We start from the raw sequence: 19806 nt of genomic DNA, 5'->3' as shown, positions 1-19806 counted from the left end.
TCTTGGTTGAAGGTTGTGTAAGAACAGTGTGGACATGTAGTGGGGTTGTTAACCATTGTCATAGGGCAACATGTGTACTGTTTAATGAGAAACTATTTTGTTCTGTAAACTTTCATCTAAAGTGAGAATAGCAGCACAACTGGAAGAATGTAATCGATGTCACTGAATTATGCATGTGGAAATTTTTGAAATGGTGTGTCTTTGGCTATGTATATTTTCATCAGAAAAAAAGGTTGAGAAGCGAGAGGGTTGACATGTTGTGGGGTTATTAACCAATGTCATAAAACAATATGTGTACTGACTGTTTAATGAGAAACTATTTGTTCTGTAAACTTTCACCTAAAGTACAACAAAAAATAAAATAAAATAAAAAAGAATTCTTCGTTGACAATTGTTTTCCTTCAATACTTTATATGTGTCACTTCATTGTATTCTGGCCTCTGGGGTTTCTAAGGAGAAATCCACAGTAATTATTAAGAATGATCCTTGATATACTATATTGTGCTTTTCTCTTGCTGTTTTCAAAATTTTCTCCTTGTCTTTGGTTTTCATGAATTTTACTACAATGTGTCATGATGAAGACCTCTTTATATTCTTTCTGCATAGGGTTCATCTAGCTTCTTGGATTTGCAGGCTTGATTCCTTATTTAGGTCTGGGAAATTCTCAGTGATTATCTCTTGGAAAATTTTTTATGTACCTTTTATACTATCCTGTTGTTCTGGAATTCTAAAAATCCTAATGTTGGATTTCTTAATTGAATTTCATAATTCTATTTGCCTTTGTTCACCTTTCTCTGTTCTTTTCTCTTGTTTCTCTTGAAACTTGATAAATTCAGTTACCCTGTCTTCTAGTTCACTTATTCTATCTTCTGTCTGCTCAAATCTATTGTTGAATGTTTCTCTTGCATTTTCTGATTCAATTATTTTATTCTTCAATTCCAGTATTTCTCTCTCTCTCTTTTTTTTCAGTCTCCCTATTGACTTATCATTTTGTTCTTCATTTTGTTTCCTGATTTCCATTAGTTTGTTTGCTGTGTATTCTTTGCTTTCTTTGAACATATTTAACACTGTTGCCTGGAAGTCTTCTATTTTTCCCATTAACCTGGTTTCCATTGGAGAAATATCTGCTTCTTCATGGTTTCCTTTTGATTGGGTCATCTTCTGCTGTAATCTTTTGTTTTATAATTTTTTGCTGAATGTGGGGAATTTTAGTATTTTACTGTGATGCTCTGGAACTCAGAATTTTCTATATTTCCAGGAATTATTCTTTTTTTTATATATCTTAATTCTACCTACTTCTCTTAAGTTCCACTAGGGGACACCCTGGCCTTTTGGCTCTTCCAGCATTGACTCAGTCTTTCTGTAGGTTGGTTGGATGTGTCCTTCCAGAAGGCTACAACAGTGGGGCAGATTTCCCTCATATCTATTTGTGGGAGTGGGGCATGCCTTTTCCTTTGTGGCTGATTGTGCAGGCTTGGGATTTTTCTGCTGACTGAGGGTGGAAGGAGTGGGATGAGACTTTCTCAAGGCAGAGTGTGGTAGTGCTTTGTGTCCTTTCCCCAGAGACAATCCTTAGGTTCCTGGTAGTTAGATATGGAGACAGTTAGTTACTGCTGGGTTGCCTGTTTGATGTACTTTTCTCTTCCTGGCCTACGGATGTGTCCTATGGCTCTTCTGTGGCTCTGGGTCCTAATACCTACCTGTCTTTGGTCTCAGAGAGACACAATAGCACTCACTCCCCAGGTTTTTAGCTTCCCGTGCCCTTCCCCAAGTGTGCACTTAGGCTTCCTTGCTCCATGCACATGAATTTTCACAACAAATCTGTACCACTTTAATCAGACTGCACTTTCCTTAGTTTCTTGGATTTCAAATTCACATTGTGCCAATATACCAGGGTCTCTCTGTTCTTCCCCAATTGAGAAGGCAACCCACCCCTTTTGTTGGATCTTTCCAAGGCTGTTTACCTAGTGTCTCTGAGCCTGTGTATGTCCTCAGTGCAGATGCTGTCCTGGGTTATTTTTCAGGGATGTTTCCTATCCAAGTCCCAAAATGGCTGCAGTGAGCTGAGCCAGCTGGTAGGTGTGCTGACAGTCAGCAAATCTCAGGCTTTCTACCATCCCTGCTCCCTCTCTTCTGATTTGATCTCACTGCTGTCTGGAGCTCCAGAATCTGTCTGTACTAATTTTCATTTGTTGTTCCCTGGCTTAGTTGTAGGGGGATGTAGGGGAACAGCTGCTTATACCACCATCTTGCCCCTTCCTCCAGCCAGTAGACTCTTGAAATTAATGTCTGTTGAGAGAAAACTTGGGCCTACAGAAAAATAGATAAAACCAATCCCAATCCCAATCACTGAGAAGGTTCATTTCCTTCCAGTCTTTTTTCCTGTGCATAGGTACATACTATATATGTATACTATATATGCATTCTGCATTCTGCTCATTTTGTTTTACTTCATAGCATAAGAACTTCCTTAGATAATTCAAAAACTCTATTATAAATATCACTTCACACAGCTGTGTAAATAACCTATGGAGTGAGTGGAGTGGACCATAACTTATTTATCTTTTTCCCTCTGTTGGAGACGATTTAACCTTTGCTATACATCATTCCTGGTCCTTCTAGCCTAAAGCAAACAAGATTCCTCAGAAGATGAGTTTAGAAAGCTGTGTGCTGGAGGTAAAAGACAGGGCTGCCCTGGGAATCTTGTGGCCCTTGGAAACTTCTGGAGCTGAATTAGGCGTAGATCCCTCTTCTCCCTTCCCACTGGCTGAGCATGTCACAGGTCAGAACTCCTCAGCAGGATTGGTGTCTAAGCAGTTTTCTCTTTTTCACAGGTAAATTCTAGTCTTCCCGAAAGGAGCCTGCTGTATGTGTGAGCTCAGGCTTCTGCCTGGCACTGGAGCTCTGGGGGGTTGACGGCAGATACTTGAAGGTAAACACTTTGAGCCTCCTTCTGCCCCTTTCCAGTAATTCTCCTCAAACAGTGGCCAGTGTCTTAACTTCTTTCAACTTAGTTTTGTCTGTTTTTGAACTTCATGTCAATGGAATCATATGTATGTCCTCTCTTGTGTCTGATTTCTGTTTTCCAACTTTATGCTTATAAGATCTGCCAGTGTTGTTGCAGGCACTTGTAATGTTTATAAGATCCATCCATCTTGTTGCATGTACTTGCAGTAGTTCTGTTTTACTGGGTGAATCTCCATTTCTGTCCATTATACTTTGATGGACATGTGGTCTGTTTTTTTTAACTATTATGTATAGTGCTGCTATGAACCTTTTAATAGATGTCTTTGGGTGAATGTATTTTTGTTGTTTCTGTACCTCAGAGTGGAATTGCTGGGTCATGAGGAATGTGTATATTCAGCTACAGAATATACTGTCAGTTTTCTAAAGTGACTGTACCATTTTATACTTCCACATCAGACTTCTACTTTTTTATATTATACTCGTGTACACTATTTGAGTACTTTATCATGTTCACATCATTTTGGTAACTTAAAAAAGCTATTCTGTTATCCTTTATATTACAGAAAGGTTCTTTTTATACTAAAGAAGTAATAATAATTTAAAAAAAACTGAGACTAAATGACAGCTTTTCCAAAAAGAATGATTGGGAAACCTTATCCCGACTTTTATATGTGCATAGCACTGTCTTTGTGGACATTGTTTTACTGCAGCCAAGCAAAACCAGGAGCACTAGTGTTGGGGTGGGCATTAAGGGAAGCCCTGGGCCCACGGTGTAGCCCCTGGCAGGCTCCTCAATTTCATGCTTTGGCCACCAGGAAGAGCAGGTAAGAACATCGGTTGTGAATATTCTAGCATATGTCTTGGAGTTGGGTAGACCCAGCTTCTGATCCTTTGTTTTTTTAATCTTAGCAAAGGGACTAAGGTATCCCGAGGTGGCACAAACAATTAATACTCTCTGCTGCTAACTGAAAGATTGGGGGTTTGAGTCTACCCAGAGACATATTGGAAGAAAGTCCTGGTGATCTACTTTCAAAAAATCAGTCACTGAAAAAAATAAAATAATAAAGGAGCCCTGCTGGTGCAGTGGTTAAGAGCTATGGCTGCTAACCAAAAAGTCTGCAGTTTGAATCCACCAGCCACTCCTTGGAAACCCTATTCGGTCTTATAGGGTCGCTATGAGTCAGAATCGACTCAACAGCAATAGGTTTTTTTTTGTTTTTTGTTTTTAGTTTTTAGTATCTACTTGGATAGGGTAGTTGTAAGGATGAAATTGGATGAGTTCCTGGCTTGGTTAATGGTAGTTATGAACTCATAGTACTTGCTTTTTAGTGACTGAACAAGGAGCCCTCAGAAGGAGTAAAAGAAACTCAAACAACCAGAGGTGAGCTACTGTGTGGCAGAGTGCATATTGTGTGTAGGTGGATTTGTGGCCTTTGGAAATGCTGAAAACCTCCTGTCTCTGGCAGTGACCTTGGTTCAGCTCTATGTCTTATGAGACCATCTAGGACTAATGTCACTGAATGTCTATGATTGGTTGTCTCATGAACATCGAGAGAGGTTTGACCCACAAACTGGCCACAGAACGGTCTTCCCTCTCGAGGTCAGGCTTGGAAGCCCTATCTGAAACTTGTTTGGTCAGCAAATGCAGGGCCCCCAGGTCGCTGCTGATCAGAGGGAGTAAGCCACATCCTTCTTCTGCAGCTGCTTAGTTGCAGTTCTTTGTCCAACCAGGGGGATTTTATCTGTCTTGTTTTCCCTGGGGTGGTTTCCAGAAGCCCCTTCCTTCCTAATATTTTCTTTATTCCCTTCCCCACAGAAGTTTTCATGGGCTTCCCTGGGCAAGAGTCAGCCCTGCTTAGTACTGATGATGACGACTTTGCTCTGCTGAATGATAGAACAGTCTAGGTGAAACACCATGTCCACCTACAGGAAGGGAGAATGATGTTTTCTGTGCATGCCCAGAACACTGATGGCCAGGAGTCCTTGGTCACTGTGGCTTTTGTGAGACACGTTAAGCCTTCAGAGGAAGTAGTGTTAGCTCAGAGTTGTCCACAACTGTGGGTATGGGCACTGATCTATGTCTGTTAGAACTTGCAGCTACCCAGAGGGGCTGCCAGAGAGTCAGGACAGTGGGTAAAGAACTGCCTTGTGGGTAACCAAACTAGGAAAGCCCAGTACCCTTTGTCCCTTGGATTTCCTCTCCCGTCTTCCTCTCTTTATCTAAACCCCAATAGAAGGCAATTCTAACAAGACTGCCAGTTTCACAAGTCTCTGGGAAAATGGACCTAAGGCACTTGGTCACACTTCTTTGTTTCTTTTAATTTAATTTCTTGAATAGCTAATATATCTACATAGTTTTAAAATTTTAAGTATAAAAAAGTAATACAATGAAAAATCTCCACTTGCCTGTCTCCATCTGCCTAATTTCCTCTCTACTCCTCCAAGAGAAAACACAGATAGCCATTGTTACCATTTTATCTTTCCAGAGTTTATTTTACATAGACCTATGCAGATATAAAAATAGACTCATTCTTCCTCTCCTTTATGCAAAAGATAACACACTATTAATAGGTCTGCACCTTTCTACACTTAAGAATATATCTATACAATTTCTCTCTCCTCCTCACACATAACCACTGTTAATAATTTCTTCTGTATCCTCACAGACTTTGTCTATTTATATATAAGCTATTGTTGTTGTTAGGTGTTGTAGAGTCAGTTCTGACTTAGCGACCCTGTGTTCAACGGGTCCTGCGCCGTCATCACAGTAGTTGTTATGCTTGAGCCCATTGTTGCAACCACTGTGTCAATCCGTCTTGTTGAGGGCCCTTCTCTTTTTCACTGGCCTTCTACTTTACCAAGCATGATGTCCTTCCCCAGGGACTGATCCTTCCTGATAAATGTCCAAAGTGCGTGAGATGAAGTCTCACTATCCTTGCTTTTAAGGAGCATTCTGTCTGTACTTTTTCCAAGACAGATTTGTTCATTCGTCTGTTAGTCCATGGTATATTCAATATTCTTATATATAAGCAAACATGAAAGATGTCTTCTTTTTATACCTTTTATACAAAAGGTGGAACAGTGCCCAGCGCTATATTAAACTGTTCTGAATCTTGCTCTTTTCAGTTAGTAATATATATTAAGATCTTTCCATGTCAGCATGTAGAGAGCTTCCTTGCTCCTTATTTTTGAAGCTGCATAATATTCCACTAGATAGATGTACTGTAGTGTATTTAATCAGTCCTGTGTAAGTGAGCACTTGGGTTGTTTCCAAGTTTCCTTTTGCAATAACCCATATAGGTCTTTCTCCTCACCCTTAACTCCTGTACATGAAGAGTCACCAAGATGTGTTTCTGATGTTTGCACATCTAGATTAAGGGGCCTTCTCTTCTTGCAGGAGAGGAAGACATTGAAGATATCCCCATCCAAATATATCTTATGACAACGCAAGAGAGAATGACTGGCCTGGCCAGTATCTGTCTCTGAGAATGGCAAGGGTCCCTTCTCCCAGAGGCTATGTCAGGTATGACTATGCCTTGTCCTTGGGAGTCATTAGTGGCTTCAGGGACCCCCTCCCCCCAACGGGCTTGAATGTGGAGTTTCTCACTACTGGGCCTGCAAAGGGACACCTCTGTCATGGAGGCAAAGTCTGATAAAGTGGTCCTGCAGTCTTCCTCCACCACCACAGAGGGTTCTTTGCTGCAATTATGAGATACTTTCACTTTCTTTTGCTTCAAGCTCATATCCAATAATGGCAAAGACACGAAGATTTTCTACAGCATCTTGGGGTCTGGGCTTATAGCCCCTGTCTTAGGCTGAGTTCTTTTGAGAAACAAAACAAGTACAGTGTATAAATATACATAAGAGAGAAAGATTTATATCAAAGAAATGGCTCACACAGTTCTTAGAGGCTGTAACGTATCAAGTCCATGGAGCAGTAAAGAGGCTTCCTCAGATTCATGTAGCTGGCGAACCCAACATCAGCAGGTCAGGGAGAAGTGCTGTTGCAGGCTGTAAAGATCAATGAATCTCAAGATCAGTAGGCAAGACCTCCAGTAAGCTGGTAGCCCAAGTCCCAAGAACCAGAGGTCAGATGAGCAAGATCCAGAACAAGCAAAAGCTGAGGCAAAGACAGCAAGAAGAACTAGGCAACAGAGGGTGGAGACATGAAGGCTAAGGGGGCAGTGAGCCACCACAGGCCTTGCCCTCACTGGTATCATTCAGCAGATCCCATCATGGGGGTGATCACGCATCAAATCTCAACAGGGAAGTGATCACAACATTATACAACTGCCAAAACATTGAGAATCATGGCCCAGCCAAGCTGACACACAATCTTAACCATCACAGCCCCCCTGAGGTTGACTTTACCATAAAGAAGGATAATGACTGGTTGTTGAATAAGCCACTGGAGTGAAAGAAGATCACCAAGTGTCTTAGTTATCTAGTGCTGGTATAAGAGAAAAACCACAAGTGGATGGCTTTAACAAACAGAAATTTATTCTTTCACAGCTCAAGAGGCTAGAAGTCCAAATTCAGGGTGCCAGCTCCAAGGGAAGGTGTTCTTTCTCAGCTCTGGTGGAAGGTCCTTGTCATCAATCTTGCCCTGTTCTAGGAGCTCCTCGGTTCAGGAACTCCAGGTCCAACAGATGTGCACCGCTCCTGGCCCTTCTTTCTTGTTGGTAGGAGGTTCCCATCTCTCTACTCACTTCTCTCTCCTTTTATCTGTAAGATAAAAGATGATGCCAGCCACACCCTAGGGAAACTCCCCTTACATTGGATCAGGGCAGTGACCTGAGTAAGGTTGTTGCATCCCACCCTAATCCTCTTTAACGTAACCTAATCTTGCCTCATTAACCACAGGCAGAGATTAGGATTTACTTCACACACGAAAATCACATCAGATCACAAAATGGAGGACAACCACGCAATCCTGGGAATCATGGCCTAACCACATTGGCATATATTTTGGGCAGATACAATTCAATCCATGACACCAAGTATGAGGGAAGTAGCTTTTAGAATCTGGAAGGTGAGGCCAAGACGTCAGAGTAGTCAAACGCTTCCTGTTATCCCTCTTACAACAAAGACCTGAAAAAACAAGTGAATCAATTATATATGACAATCTAGGAGCCCTGAACATCAAAGACAAAGTTGAGGAGTTGGACTGAGTAGCAGGAGGAGGGAGAGACAGTTCAGAAGCAGAGTGGACTTGCCAGACCTGACCTGGCCAGCACCCTGCAGGCTGGATTGGCCAGAATGTGCAGGCCGAGGCAAGCAGTAGTGCTCAGGATGTGTTTTCCACATCAGGAGAAACCAAGTGGTGAAGAGTCTACACAAGTCTCTGGAGCCAGGGGGAGGGAAGCAGCGCTGGATCTTCAAAAGTTAAGTGCAAGCATCTAATGTACCACCGGGATCAAAATAACATTTACCCCTCTGGGAAGTACCTCTTTTCCATTCACCCACATCCTTCCCAATCTGTTCCAGTTCTGGGCTGGCTTCAGCGACTGCTGCACCCCCGGGCTTGAAGTGGGACCCTTCACGTGCCCAGAGCCATGCTTCTGGCTTTGGAGGGGGAAAAATTAAAAAACAAATAACAAACAAGAAAAAATAATTTGCCAGTTCCCCTAAGCTGGGACCTCGGTGGAGGCACAGCCCCTTTGCCTAGGCACAGGCATAAGGGGTCCACAGACTTTGAATGCCTTTCGCCCTGCCTAGACCTGTGTGGGATAATTTCAACAGAAATAGGCCTTCCTTAGCATTGTACAACCGGGTATTTACCTGAAGCCTATTTTCAACTGCAACAGCTAAGGGGGAGTGGCAAATTTGTAACATTTGACACAGCCTTGTCCATTAAGCAGGATCCTCACCTACCTACATCACGGGCCTGAAGACTAGTGGCTCTGTCCACTCCACCTAGCCACCCACAACAGGAGTCCGAGAAGAAGTGGTGCCTCCAAGAACTTACAGCCAACAACTTTAGGTGTTCAAAGTCCAGCTGCAAAACCCACCCACCTACCCTCTCTAGGGAACAGGGACATGTCTTCCACCCAGGCAGTCAAGGACAGCCATCAGCCCCCTACCTTGCTCATCACATAATCCCCTACTGCAGCCAGATACCTGTGTCTGCTCCAATCACCCCTGTGTACCCTATCTGTCTAGGACTGTAGGTGAGAGCCTGCACCACACACTAGGTGACAAGTGACCTGGACACTTGAGCTGAATCCACACATGAAAAGTAAATGGACTCTTGGGCTCACATACCTAGTAGCAGCTCTAACCACTTGGTGACAGGAATAAAAGGAAGACACCAATAGAAGTACCTCACATGACCAGTATATTTGGGCATATGAAAATAAAACAAGAAGCTAGGACACAGTAAGCAATCATAAAATAAATAAATATAATAACTTATTGATGGTTTGGAGATGACAGTCAATATCAAAATCACATAAAGAAGCAGACCATGATGGCTTCAGCAAGCCACCAAAATAAGGAGCAAGGAAACCTCCCAGAGAAAGAGAAGCTCTTGGAATTACCAGGGGTAGAATTCAAAAGATTAATATACAGAGCTCTTCAAGATATCAGGAAGGAGATCATGCAAAACACAGACCAAGCCAAGGAACACACAGACAAAGCAATAGAGGAATTTAAGAGTGTTATACAAGAGCAAAATGACAAAAACAACAGGCTGCAAGAATCCATAGAGAGACAGCAAACAGAAATCCAAAAGGCTGACAATAAAATTTCAGAATTAGACAACTCAACAGAAAGTCGTAGGAGCAGAATTGAGGCAATGGAAGTCAGAATTAGTGAGATTGAAGATAAAGCACTTGATACCAATTTATTTGAGGAAAACTCAGATAAAAGAGTTTAAAAAAATGAAGAAACCCTAAGAATTATGTGGGACACCATCAAGAGGAATAACCTATGAGTGATTGGAGTGCCAGAACAGGGGGGGATAACAGAAAATAGACACCGAATTTTTGAATATTTGCTTGTAGAAAATTTTCCTGATATTGTGAAAGATGAGAAGATATCTATCCAAGAAGCTCATTGAAACCCACACAGGTAGATCCTAAGATAAAGTCACCAAGACATATTATAATCAAACTTGCCAAAACCAAATATAAGGAGAGAATTTTAAGAGTTGCTAGGTATAAATGAAGAATCATCTACAAAGGAGAGTCAATAAGACTAAGCTCAGACTACTCAGCAGAAACCATGCAGGCAAGAAGGCAATGGGATGACATATATAAAGCCTTGAAGGAAAAATACTGCCAGCCAAGAATTACATACCTAGCAAAACTGTCTCCCAAATATGATGGTGGAATTAGGGCCTTTCCAGATAAACAGAAGTTAAAGGAATTTGTAAAAATCAAACCAAAAATACAAGAAATATTAAAGGAAGTCCTCTGATTAGAGAATCAATAATATTAGGTAACAATGCAAGATTAGAACACAGGACAGAACAACCAGATATCAATCCAGATAGGGAAGTCAAAAAAATAAATTAAAGGTAAAACACTGAAAATAGGGAAGCAGAGACGTCAATATGTAAAAGATGACAACGTTGAAACAAAAAAGAGGGACTAAATAATGTAGTCATAGAACTTTCACATGCAGAGGAAGTTAAGGCGATACCAAGAAATAAAAGATTAGTTTAAACTTAGAAGAATAGGGGTAAATTTTAAGATAACCACAAAGGAAACTAACAATCCTACACATCAAAAGAAAAAAAAACAAGAAAAACATAAAGACTCAGCAAATACAAAATCAACAACAATGAAAAAGATGAAAAGAAAATACATAAAGAAAAATGACTCAGAACAGAAAATTAAGTAGAAAAAAGAAACTGTCAACAACACAAAAATATACATCAAAATGACAACACTAAACTCATACTTATCAATAGTTACACTGAATGTAAATGGTCTAAATGCACCAATAAAGAGACAGAGAGTGGCAGAATGGATTAAAAAAAAAAAAAACACAATCCGTCTACATGCTGCCTACTAGAGACACACCTTAGACTCAAAGACACAAACAAACTAAAACTCAAAGGATGGAAAAAGTTTATCAAGTAAACAACAAATCAAAAAAGAGCAGGAGTGGCGATATTAATCTCTGGCAAAATAGATTCTAAAGCAAAATCCACCACAAAGGATAAGGAAGGACACTATATAATGATTAAGTGTCAATACACCAGGAGGACATAACCATAATAAATATTTACACACCCAAGGACAGGGCTCCAAAATACATAAAACGAACTCTAACAGCATTGAAAAGAGAAATAGGTAGCTCCACAATAATAGTAGGAGACTTCAACATACCACTTGTGGTGAAGAACATCCAGAAAGAAGCTCAATAAAGACACAGAAGATCTGAATGCCGCAGTCTACCAACTTAATCTCATAAACATATACCGAACACGCCAACCAACAGCAGCCAACTATACTTTCTTTTCCAACGCACATGGAACATTCTCCAGAATAGACCACATATTAGACCACAAAGCAAGCCTTAACTGAATCCAAAACATTGAAATATTACAAAGCATCTTTTCTGACCATAAAGTCATAAAAGTAGAAATCAGTAACAGAAAAAGCAAGGAAAAAAAAATCAAATACATGGAAACTGAACAACACTTTGCTCAAAAAATACTGAGCTACAGAAGAAATCAAGGACAGAATAAAGAAATTCTTAGAATCAAATGAGAATGAAGACACATCCTACCAGAACCTTTGGGACACAGCAAAAGCAGTGCTCAGAGGTCAATTTATAGCAGTAAGTGCACACATCCAGAAAGAAGAAAGGGTGAAAATAAAAACATTAACTCTACAACTTGAACAAATAGAAAGAGCAGCAAAAGAAGCCCTCGGGCACCAGAAGAAAGGAAATAATAAAAATTAGAGTGGTAGCCTTTAGCACCCAATGTATGTCCTATCAGGGGACAAGAAGGAGGGCCCTACTGAGGAGGGTAGCCACAGGCTGATCCCAGACCTGTGTGCCCACAGCTCTTTGGTCATGCTGTATCTGAGAATTGTGCCTCAGTGGAAGAGTCCCTGGATCATCGTGACAAACCAGTATGACCATAAGCCCAAGTCCACCCAGGATGTCTTCAGAGAAAATGTCTTAGAGGGTACAGTGCCAGGTAAGAGGATTGGGGAAGGGACTTCTGTGGGTCTGCTGGGCCTAGACTGGGCCTTGAGTTAACTTCTGGAACCATCTAGAGGTCAGCCCAGACCCTTAAAAGTTGGAAGACCGCTCTGCATCTGATTTTCTTGAGTGTACATCAGATCACGTGGGATTTTCTTAAACATTCATATTCCCCTACTGCTTCTCAAAGTTCCTGAACCAGAATGATCCTGGGACAGAGCCCTGGACTCTGTATAAATAAAAATTTCCCAGACGATTCAGATGATGTAAAACACTAACATAACTGCAAATACCTAGATTTGAATTTTGACTTTGCCTGTCTACCAGATGTGACCCTGAGCAACTTTTTCACCTTGAGCCTCAACCTCACATCTGGAAATGGGGATAATATCTACCTTGAGTGATTGTGAAGATTAGAAATAGTATGTGAATCCTGTTACATAATGTAAGCACCTGACGTGCTTATTCTGTGGATGGCAACTACAAGGAAAGCAGCAAAAGATGAGAAGTGTTAGATCATGGTTTTTTGTTCCTTTGTTTGTTTTTAATAATTTATTTAATTTTTGTTGAACATATACACAACAAAACATACACTAATTCAACAATTTATATATGCATAATTCAGTGACATTTGATTACATTCTTCAAATTGTGCAACCATTCTCACTATCCTCTTCTGAATTATTCCTCCACTGTTAACATAAACTCACTATCCCCTAAGCAGCCTGTCTAAGCTTTCTAGTTGTTGGTGTCAATTTGATCCCATATAAATAGTTCTTTAAAAGAGACCTTGGTTTTTATTAATTAATTAATTAATTTTTAATTATATATTATTGTGTTTTCAGCGAAAGTTTACGCAGTAAATTGGGTTCCCATTTGACTATTTGTATACAATTTGTTCAGTGACAGTTAAATTTTTCACAATGAGTCAACATTCTCTTTCAACGCATTCTGTTTGTTCCATTTCTGGTACTCTAGTTTTTCTGCCCCCTTATATTCTCATTTTTGTGGAGCATAATTGTTGACCTTTTGGTCTCATCTAGATGTCTTTATTTTGTTTTTAATGGAGCATTGTACTCACAGGTAATATCCTTTGTTTTGTGTGCTCCTCTGCTATTTCGCTTAAAGGTGGTCTCAGGATAGTTTCAGTTCAGTATTTAAAGAGTATCTCAGGACAATAGTCTCAGGAAGTCCTCTGGTCTCAATTGGTCCAGTAAGTCTGGACTTTTTTAAGAATTTGAGCTCTGTTCCACGTTTTTCTTCCATTTTATCAGGATTCATCTATTGTGGCCCTGTTCAGAATTGTCAGTAGTGGTAGCTGGGCACCATCTAGTTCTTCTGGTCTCAGGGTAGATGAGGCCATGGCTTGCATAGGTTATTATCCCTGTGGACTAGTTTCTTCTCTGATGCTTTGGTTTCCTTATTTCTCTTTTGCTCCTGATGAGTTGTTTCTTAGATGGCTGCATGCAAGCTTTTAAGACCCCAGATGCTATTCAGCTCACTAGGATGCAAAACATGAACTTTGGGAACTATATTACTCCAATTGACTAAGTTGTCCCATGAGACTAATGTCCTATCCTAGAAAACCAATTTCCTAAGGTGTTTGGTTATGTCTGAGAGGTATCTGTAATTGTGTCCTTTATGAATATATATGCTTGCACACATATATCTTTACTTACACGTATATATAATTACTTCTATCTGTGCACATGTAGGTATATACGTGTACCTACCTGTACACCTGTAGGCCTATACACATATGTATGTGACCATTTTTAGTCATTGTTAGTGTTGTTGCTAAATTATAGATGCCAAAATTCTTTAGTACAAATATCCTTTTCTCTTGAGCACCTCTTAATGACATTGTGTACTTTGGTCGATCTGTGGTCACTACAGCCACATTCAGTGCTACTTCGCCCATCTCCAAAAATAACAAGTATCTACTAAGGCATGATCCCCCACTTCCTCCAGTAAACATCAATGAACATTGTTCTCTGTATATATATCTGCTCTTGTCTTCTTATAGAAGTGGGATCATACAATATTTGTCCTTATGTGATTGACTTATTTCACTTAGCATTACGTCCTCCAGGCTCATCCATGTTATAATATGCTTGGCGGACTCATCATTGTTCTTTATGGCTGCATAATATTCCATTGTATGTATGTACCACATTTTGCTTATCCATTCATCCGTTGATGGGCATTTAGGTTGTTTCCTTTTGTTTTCTTTTTGGTATTGTGAAAAATGCTGCAATGAACATGGGTGTGCATATATCTGTCCATGTCTGTTTTATCACATCTGTAGGGTATATACCTAGGAGTTATTGCTGGAATGAGGTATTTCTATTTCTAGTTTTTTGAGACAAAGCCATACAATTTTCAGTAGTGGTTGCATCATTTTACAGTCTCTCCAGCAATGGATAAGGGTTTCAATCTTCCCAGATCATCTCCAACATTTGCTGTTATCTGTGTGTGTTTTATTTTTTAAATTAGTGCCATATTAGCTGGGGTGAAATGGTATCTCCTTGTAGTTTTGATTTGCATCTCTCTGATGGCTAATGATAGTGAGCATCTTTTCATGAGTTTGTTGATTGCTTGAAAGTCTTCTTTGGGAAGTGTTCATTCATGTCCTTTGCCCATTTCATAATTGGGTTGTTTGTCTTTTTGTTGTTGAGTTATTGAAGTTTTCTATAAATTTTAGAGTTAGATTCTTATCTGATATGTTGTTTCCAAAGATATTCCCAGTTTGTAGGATGTCTTTTTACTCTTTTGTTAAAGTCTTTTGATGAGCATTAAGTGTTTAATTTTTATGAGGTCCCAATTATCTATTTTACCTTCTGCTGTTGGTGCTTTTGTAGTTATGCTTGTTAGCCTGTTTTTACAGATTAGGCCCTATTGTTTTTTTTCCAGGAACTTTATAGTTTAAGATTTAACATTTATCTCTGAATCAATCCATTTTGAGTTGGTTTTAGTGTATGGTGTGACGTATGGGTCCTGTTTCATTTTTCTGCAAGTGGATATCCAGTTTTACCAGGACCGTTTATTAAAGAGACTGTTTCTTCCTCATTAAATAGACTTTGACCCCTTATTAAAAATCAGTTGTTGACAAATGGATGATTTATTTCTGAGTTCTCAATTCTATTCCATTTGTCCATGTGTCTATCATTGAACCAATACCAGGCTGTTTTGATTACAGTGGCTGCATAGTTTTGATGATAGGAAATGTGAGGCCACCTACTTTGTTCTTTTTCTTCAATATTACGTTGGCTATACGGGGTCTCTTTCCTTTCCACATAAAGTTGGTCAATAGTTTTTCCATTTCAGTAAAGAATGTTGTTGGGATTTGTATTAGAATTGCATTGTAGCTATAGATTGCTTTAGGCAGAATTGACATTTTCCTTATATTAAGTCTTCCAATCCGTGAGCACAAGATGTCTTTCCATTTATGTAAACCTCTTTTGCTCTCTTGTTCTAGTGTTTTATACTTTTCATTGTATAAGTCTGTTATGTCCCTGGTTCGGTTAATTCCTAGGTATTTTATCGTTCTGGCTATTGTAAATAGCTTTGTTTTCTTGATTTTCTCTTTAGAGTACTCTTAGTGTAAAAGAATCCAACTTATTTTTATATGTTGATATTAGACCCTGCAACATTGCTGAATTCTTTTATTATTTCCAGTAGTTGTCTTGTGGAATCTTTAGGGTTTTCTACGTATAAAATCATGATCATGTCATCTGTGAATACAGATAGTTTTACATATTCCTTTCTGATTTGGATACTTTTTATTTTTTTATTTCCCTTTCTTTTTTTTAAGTGATGCTAAAGATTTATTTGTTGATCAAACAATTCGTGAATTGGGAAACACACAGCATAAAACTGAGTGTTCCAAAGAAATGGGGTAGTACTGGGTTTTTATAATCTGAGGAACAAAGAAAGTCAGGCAAATACAGGCAGTTTTGATCAGTCAGATATTCATGAAAATGTCTCTTGAAGAATATGTAAAAACCAAACCAAACTTACACGAATTATCAAAGGGAGTCCTTCAGTTTGAGAACAAACAACATCAGATGACAGCCTGAATCTAGGTCACAAGATCACACCAGCCAGATATCAACCTAGGAAATGAACTCTCAAGGACAATTCAAAACTAAAAGATTTACAATGGGGAACCAGAGAGGTTAATCTGCAAATGACAACAACATCAAAACAATAAAAGAGGGAATTAACAGTGTAGGTATAAAACTTTCTCATGGAGAGGCAGGCAAGGCAATACCAAGTAATAATAGACTGGTTCAAACTTAGGAAGTTAAGGGTAAATTTCAAGGTAACCACAAAGAAAATTAACAAACTTACTCATCAAAATAAAGAAGAAAAACATAAAGTCTCAGTAAAAACAAAATCTACAAAAACAAAAGAAATGACAAAAAAGTCCAAAACAGAGACTTCCGGCAACTTGGTGCTCTAGGCAGAAGCACCACGCTGTCCCTCCACAGCAAAGATCTGAAAAACTAAGGAAAACAGAGAAAACAGCAATCCTGAAACCCTAAACATCAAATGAAGAGATAAAGAACTCAGCCAAACACCAAATGGAATAAGAAACTGACAGAGAACAGAGAGAGAGGAAACATACATGCAAAGGTCCCCTATCAGCTAATGCAGCATGGATCCGCCATCTTGGACTCCTATCAGAGACCAACAAATAGGGGGTACGAGAAAGCAACCTCACGGAGCCTTCAGCAGGAGACAGAAATACTGGTAACCAGAGATATATGCTTTCCCACACCCCACACTTCTTCACTCCCACTACGCCTCCTCTGCTTCCCGCAGCCACAGTCTCTTGGCCAGGAAGTACCACCTGCTTGGATTCCACCTGCCCACACTGGCAGACTCTCTGAGAGCCATTTGTTGGCTGCTGGTTTTGCTTTTTTCCCCTTCTTTCAATTTCTTCCTTACTTCTCACCACCTCCGCCTCCTTTTGCTCAAATACCTGGCTCTGTGCACCATCTTTGCTTCTTCATGAGGGGCTGTGGAGCTCCGCTCAAGTGTGGAACTGCTTCCCGGTCCGTGCTACCATGCTAGGTGGATCCCAGGGCTTTTTTTTGTTTGCTTGTTTTGAATTGTTTGATTTCTTTTTCTTTTCTTCAGTTGGGAGCCCTTTCTGGCCAGGCAGTGCTGTGTGGCTCGGGACCTACCCCCTCAGCTTGCACAGACATGCAGAGGGATCCCTGAGCGCATTTCTTTTTTGGTGGTTTTTTTTTTCTGTTTTTTTGGGGGGGTTTTCTTGTTCATTTTCTAAAATTTATTTTGTTTTCTTTTCCTCTTTTTCCCTTTTTGTCTTTCTTCATTACTCAGTTTCTCATCTCTCTATACTTTCCTTCTCTTCCTGTCCCCTGAATATCTGCTGCTGAGTGACACCTCTATGTCTTCTAGTCAGGCTGTACTTCAACACCTGGGAACAACTTCCCAAGACTTTGTAGCCACACCGCTGGGATCCCTGGGAGCTTTTCTTTTTTCTTTCTAATTTTGATTTATTCACTGTTTTCATTTCTTTCTTCTTCCCCTTTTTGTTTTTCTCCATTTCATAGTCTCTCATCCCTAAACTCCAATGGCAAGCTCCGCAGCACTCATTTTTGTTTGTAGGTTTTTGGCTCCTGTTCCTCTCTCCTCTCTCCCATACCCATCTTAGCTCCACACATCACAATCTCTCCCCTCCATCCTGCCTACTTGCACCGTGTGCTTAACATCACATCACCAAGCAGCACAGGCACAGCCTACTGGAACCTGCCCTGCACTGAAAACCGACCCGCCCTGGTGGCTGTAGTAAGTGCAACAAACAACTCATCCCAGCAACTCCTCTTCAGCTAGACCTACCCTGCTGTATCATATCTGAGGGACTGACCCTGCTAATTGGAGAAGGAAATGAATAGTACCGTGTCCACAGACAAGCAAACAACAAAGAACACGCAGGCCACCTGCTCAGACATAGCCAAATAAAAAAAAAGGATGAAACAATCAATTCTACAATCAATAAATCAGAAAAATAGCTAATGAATGCCCCGAAGATAGCAGACAATATCAAAACATTTACAAAAAACAGGACAGGATGGTTCCAGTAGGCATCCAAAATAAAACACCAGGTGACTTTCCAGTAGAAGGAAAGGCACTAGAACTACTTGATAGGGAATTCAAACCTCTAACACTCAGAATTATCCAAGAGTTGAAGCAAAAGGCAGACAAAAATGAGGAAAAAATAGACAAATTCATTGAAAAGGCAGATAAATTCAAGGAAAATACAGACAAAAAATGGAAAAAAAATCAGGAAAATAATGCAGGAACAAAATGCCGATATAAATTCAAAACTAGAAATTATACAAAAACAACGATTAGAAACCCAAATGATAAACAACAAGATTTCAGAGATAGACAGTGTCATAGAAGGGCTGAGGAGCAGAACTGAAGCAGTGGAAGACAGGATAAGTGGAATTGAAGACAAACACTTGGATACAAATCTGTCTGAGGAAAAATCAGAAAAAATAATGATGAAAAATGAAGAAACCCTGAGAATTATGTAGGATACAATCAAAAGCAAAAATCTGCAAGTGATCAGAGTTCAAGAACAGAGGGAGAAAACAGAAAACACAGAGAGGATCATTGACGAACTACTGACAGAAAACTTCCCCAATATTATGAAAGATGAAAAGCTTGCCCTACAAGAAGCTCAACGAACCCCATATAGGATAGACCCAAAAAGAAGATCACCAAGGCATATCATAATCACACTCGCCAAAACCAAAGACAAAGAATTCTGAGAGCAGCTCGTGAAAAACAAGAAGTCACATACAGAGGAGAAACAATAAGACTAACATCAGATTATTCAGCAGAAATCATGAAGGCAAGAAGTCAATGGGATGACATATATAAAACCTTGAAAGAAAAAAACGGCCAGCCAAGAATAGTATACCATGCAAAACTCTTGTTCAAATATGATAGTGAAATTAGGACATTTCCAGATAAACAGAAATTAAGGAACTATGTAAAAACCAAAGCAAACATACAAGAATTATTAAAGGGAGTGCTTTGATCTGAGAACAAACAGCTTCTACTCACAGGCTGAATCTAGGATGCAGGATCGTACCAGCCAGATACCAATCTAGGAAATGAACTCTCAAAGACTATCCAAAACCAAAAGAAATAAAACAGGGAATCAGAGCAGTTAATCTGTAAATGACAACAACATCAGTACAATAAAAGAGGGAATAAATGGTGTAGGTATAGAACCTTCTAATGGAGAAGAGTGCAAGATGATACCAAGTAATAATAGACTGCTTCAAACTTAGAAAGATATGGGTAAATTTCACAGTAACCACAAAGAAAGTTAACAAACATACACATAAAAATAAAGAGGAAAAACATAAAGTCTCAGTAAAAACAAAACCTACAAAAACAAACGCAACAATAAAGAACAATGATGAATCTGTGAAGCATCTCATAATATGGATGAAACCGGAAGACATTATGCTGAGTGAAATTAGTCAATGACAAAAGGACAAATATTGTATGAGACCTCTATTGTAAAAACTCATGAAAAAGTTTACACACAAAAAGTAACAATCTTGTTGGTTACGAGTGATGGGGGTGGGAGGAAATATTAAATAGGCAATAGATAAGTAGTATCTT

General features: G+C 39.6%; 1 pseudogene; it reads left to right on the top strand.

The window, feature by feature from the left end:
* Positions 1 to 11904: 11904 nt before the first annotated feature.
* Positions 11905 to 19806, top strand: part of LOC101351296 (cadherin-3-like) — an 83868-nt pseudogene continuing 75966 nt past the window's right edge.

Source organism: Trichechus manatus, unplaced genomic scaffold, assembly GCF_000243295.1.
Source record: "Trichechus manatus latirostris isolate Lorelei unplaced genomic scaffold, TriManLat1.0 scaffold00264, whole genome shotgun sequence".
NCBI classification, from domain to species: domain Eukaryota; kingdom Metazoa; phylum Chordata; class Mammalia; order Sirenia; family Trichechidae; genus Trichechus; species Trichechus manatus.
This window is presented reverse-complemented; position numbering and strand designations above follow the sequence as displayed.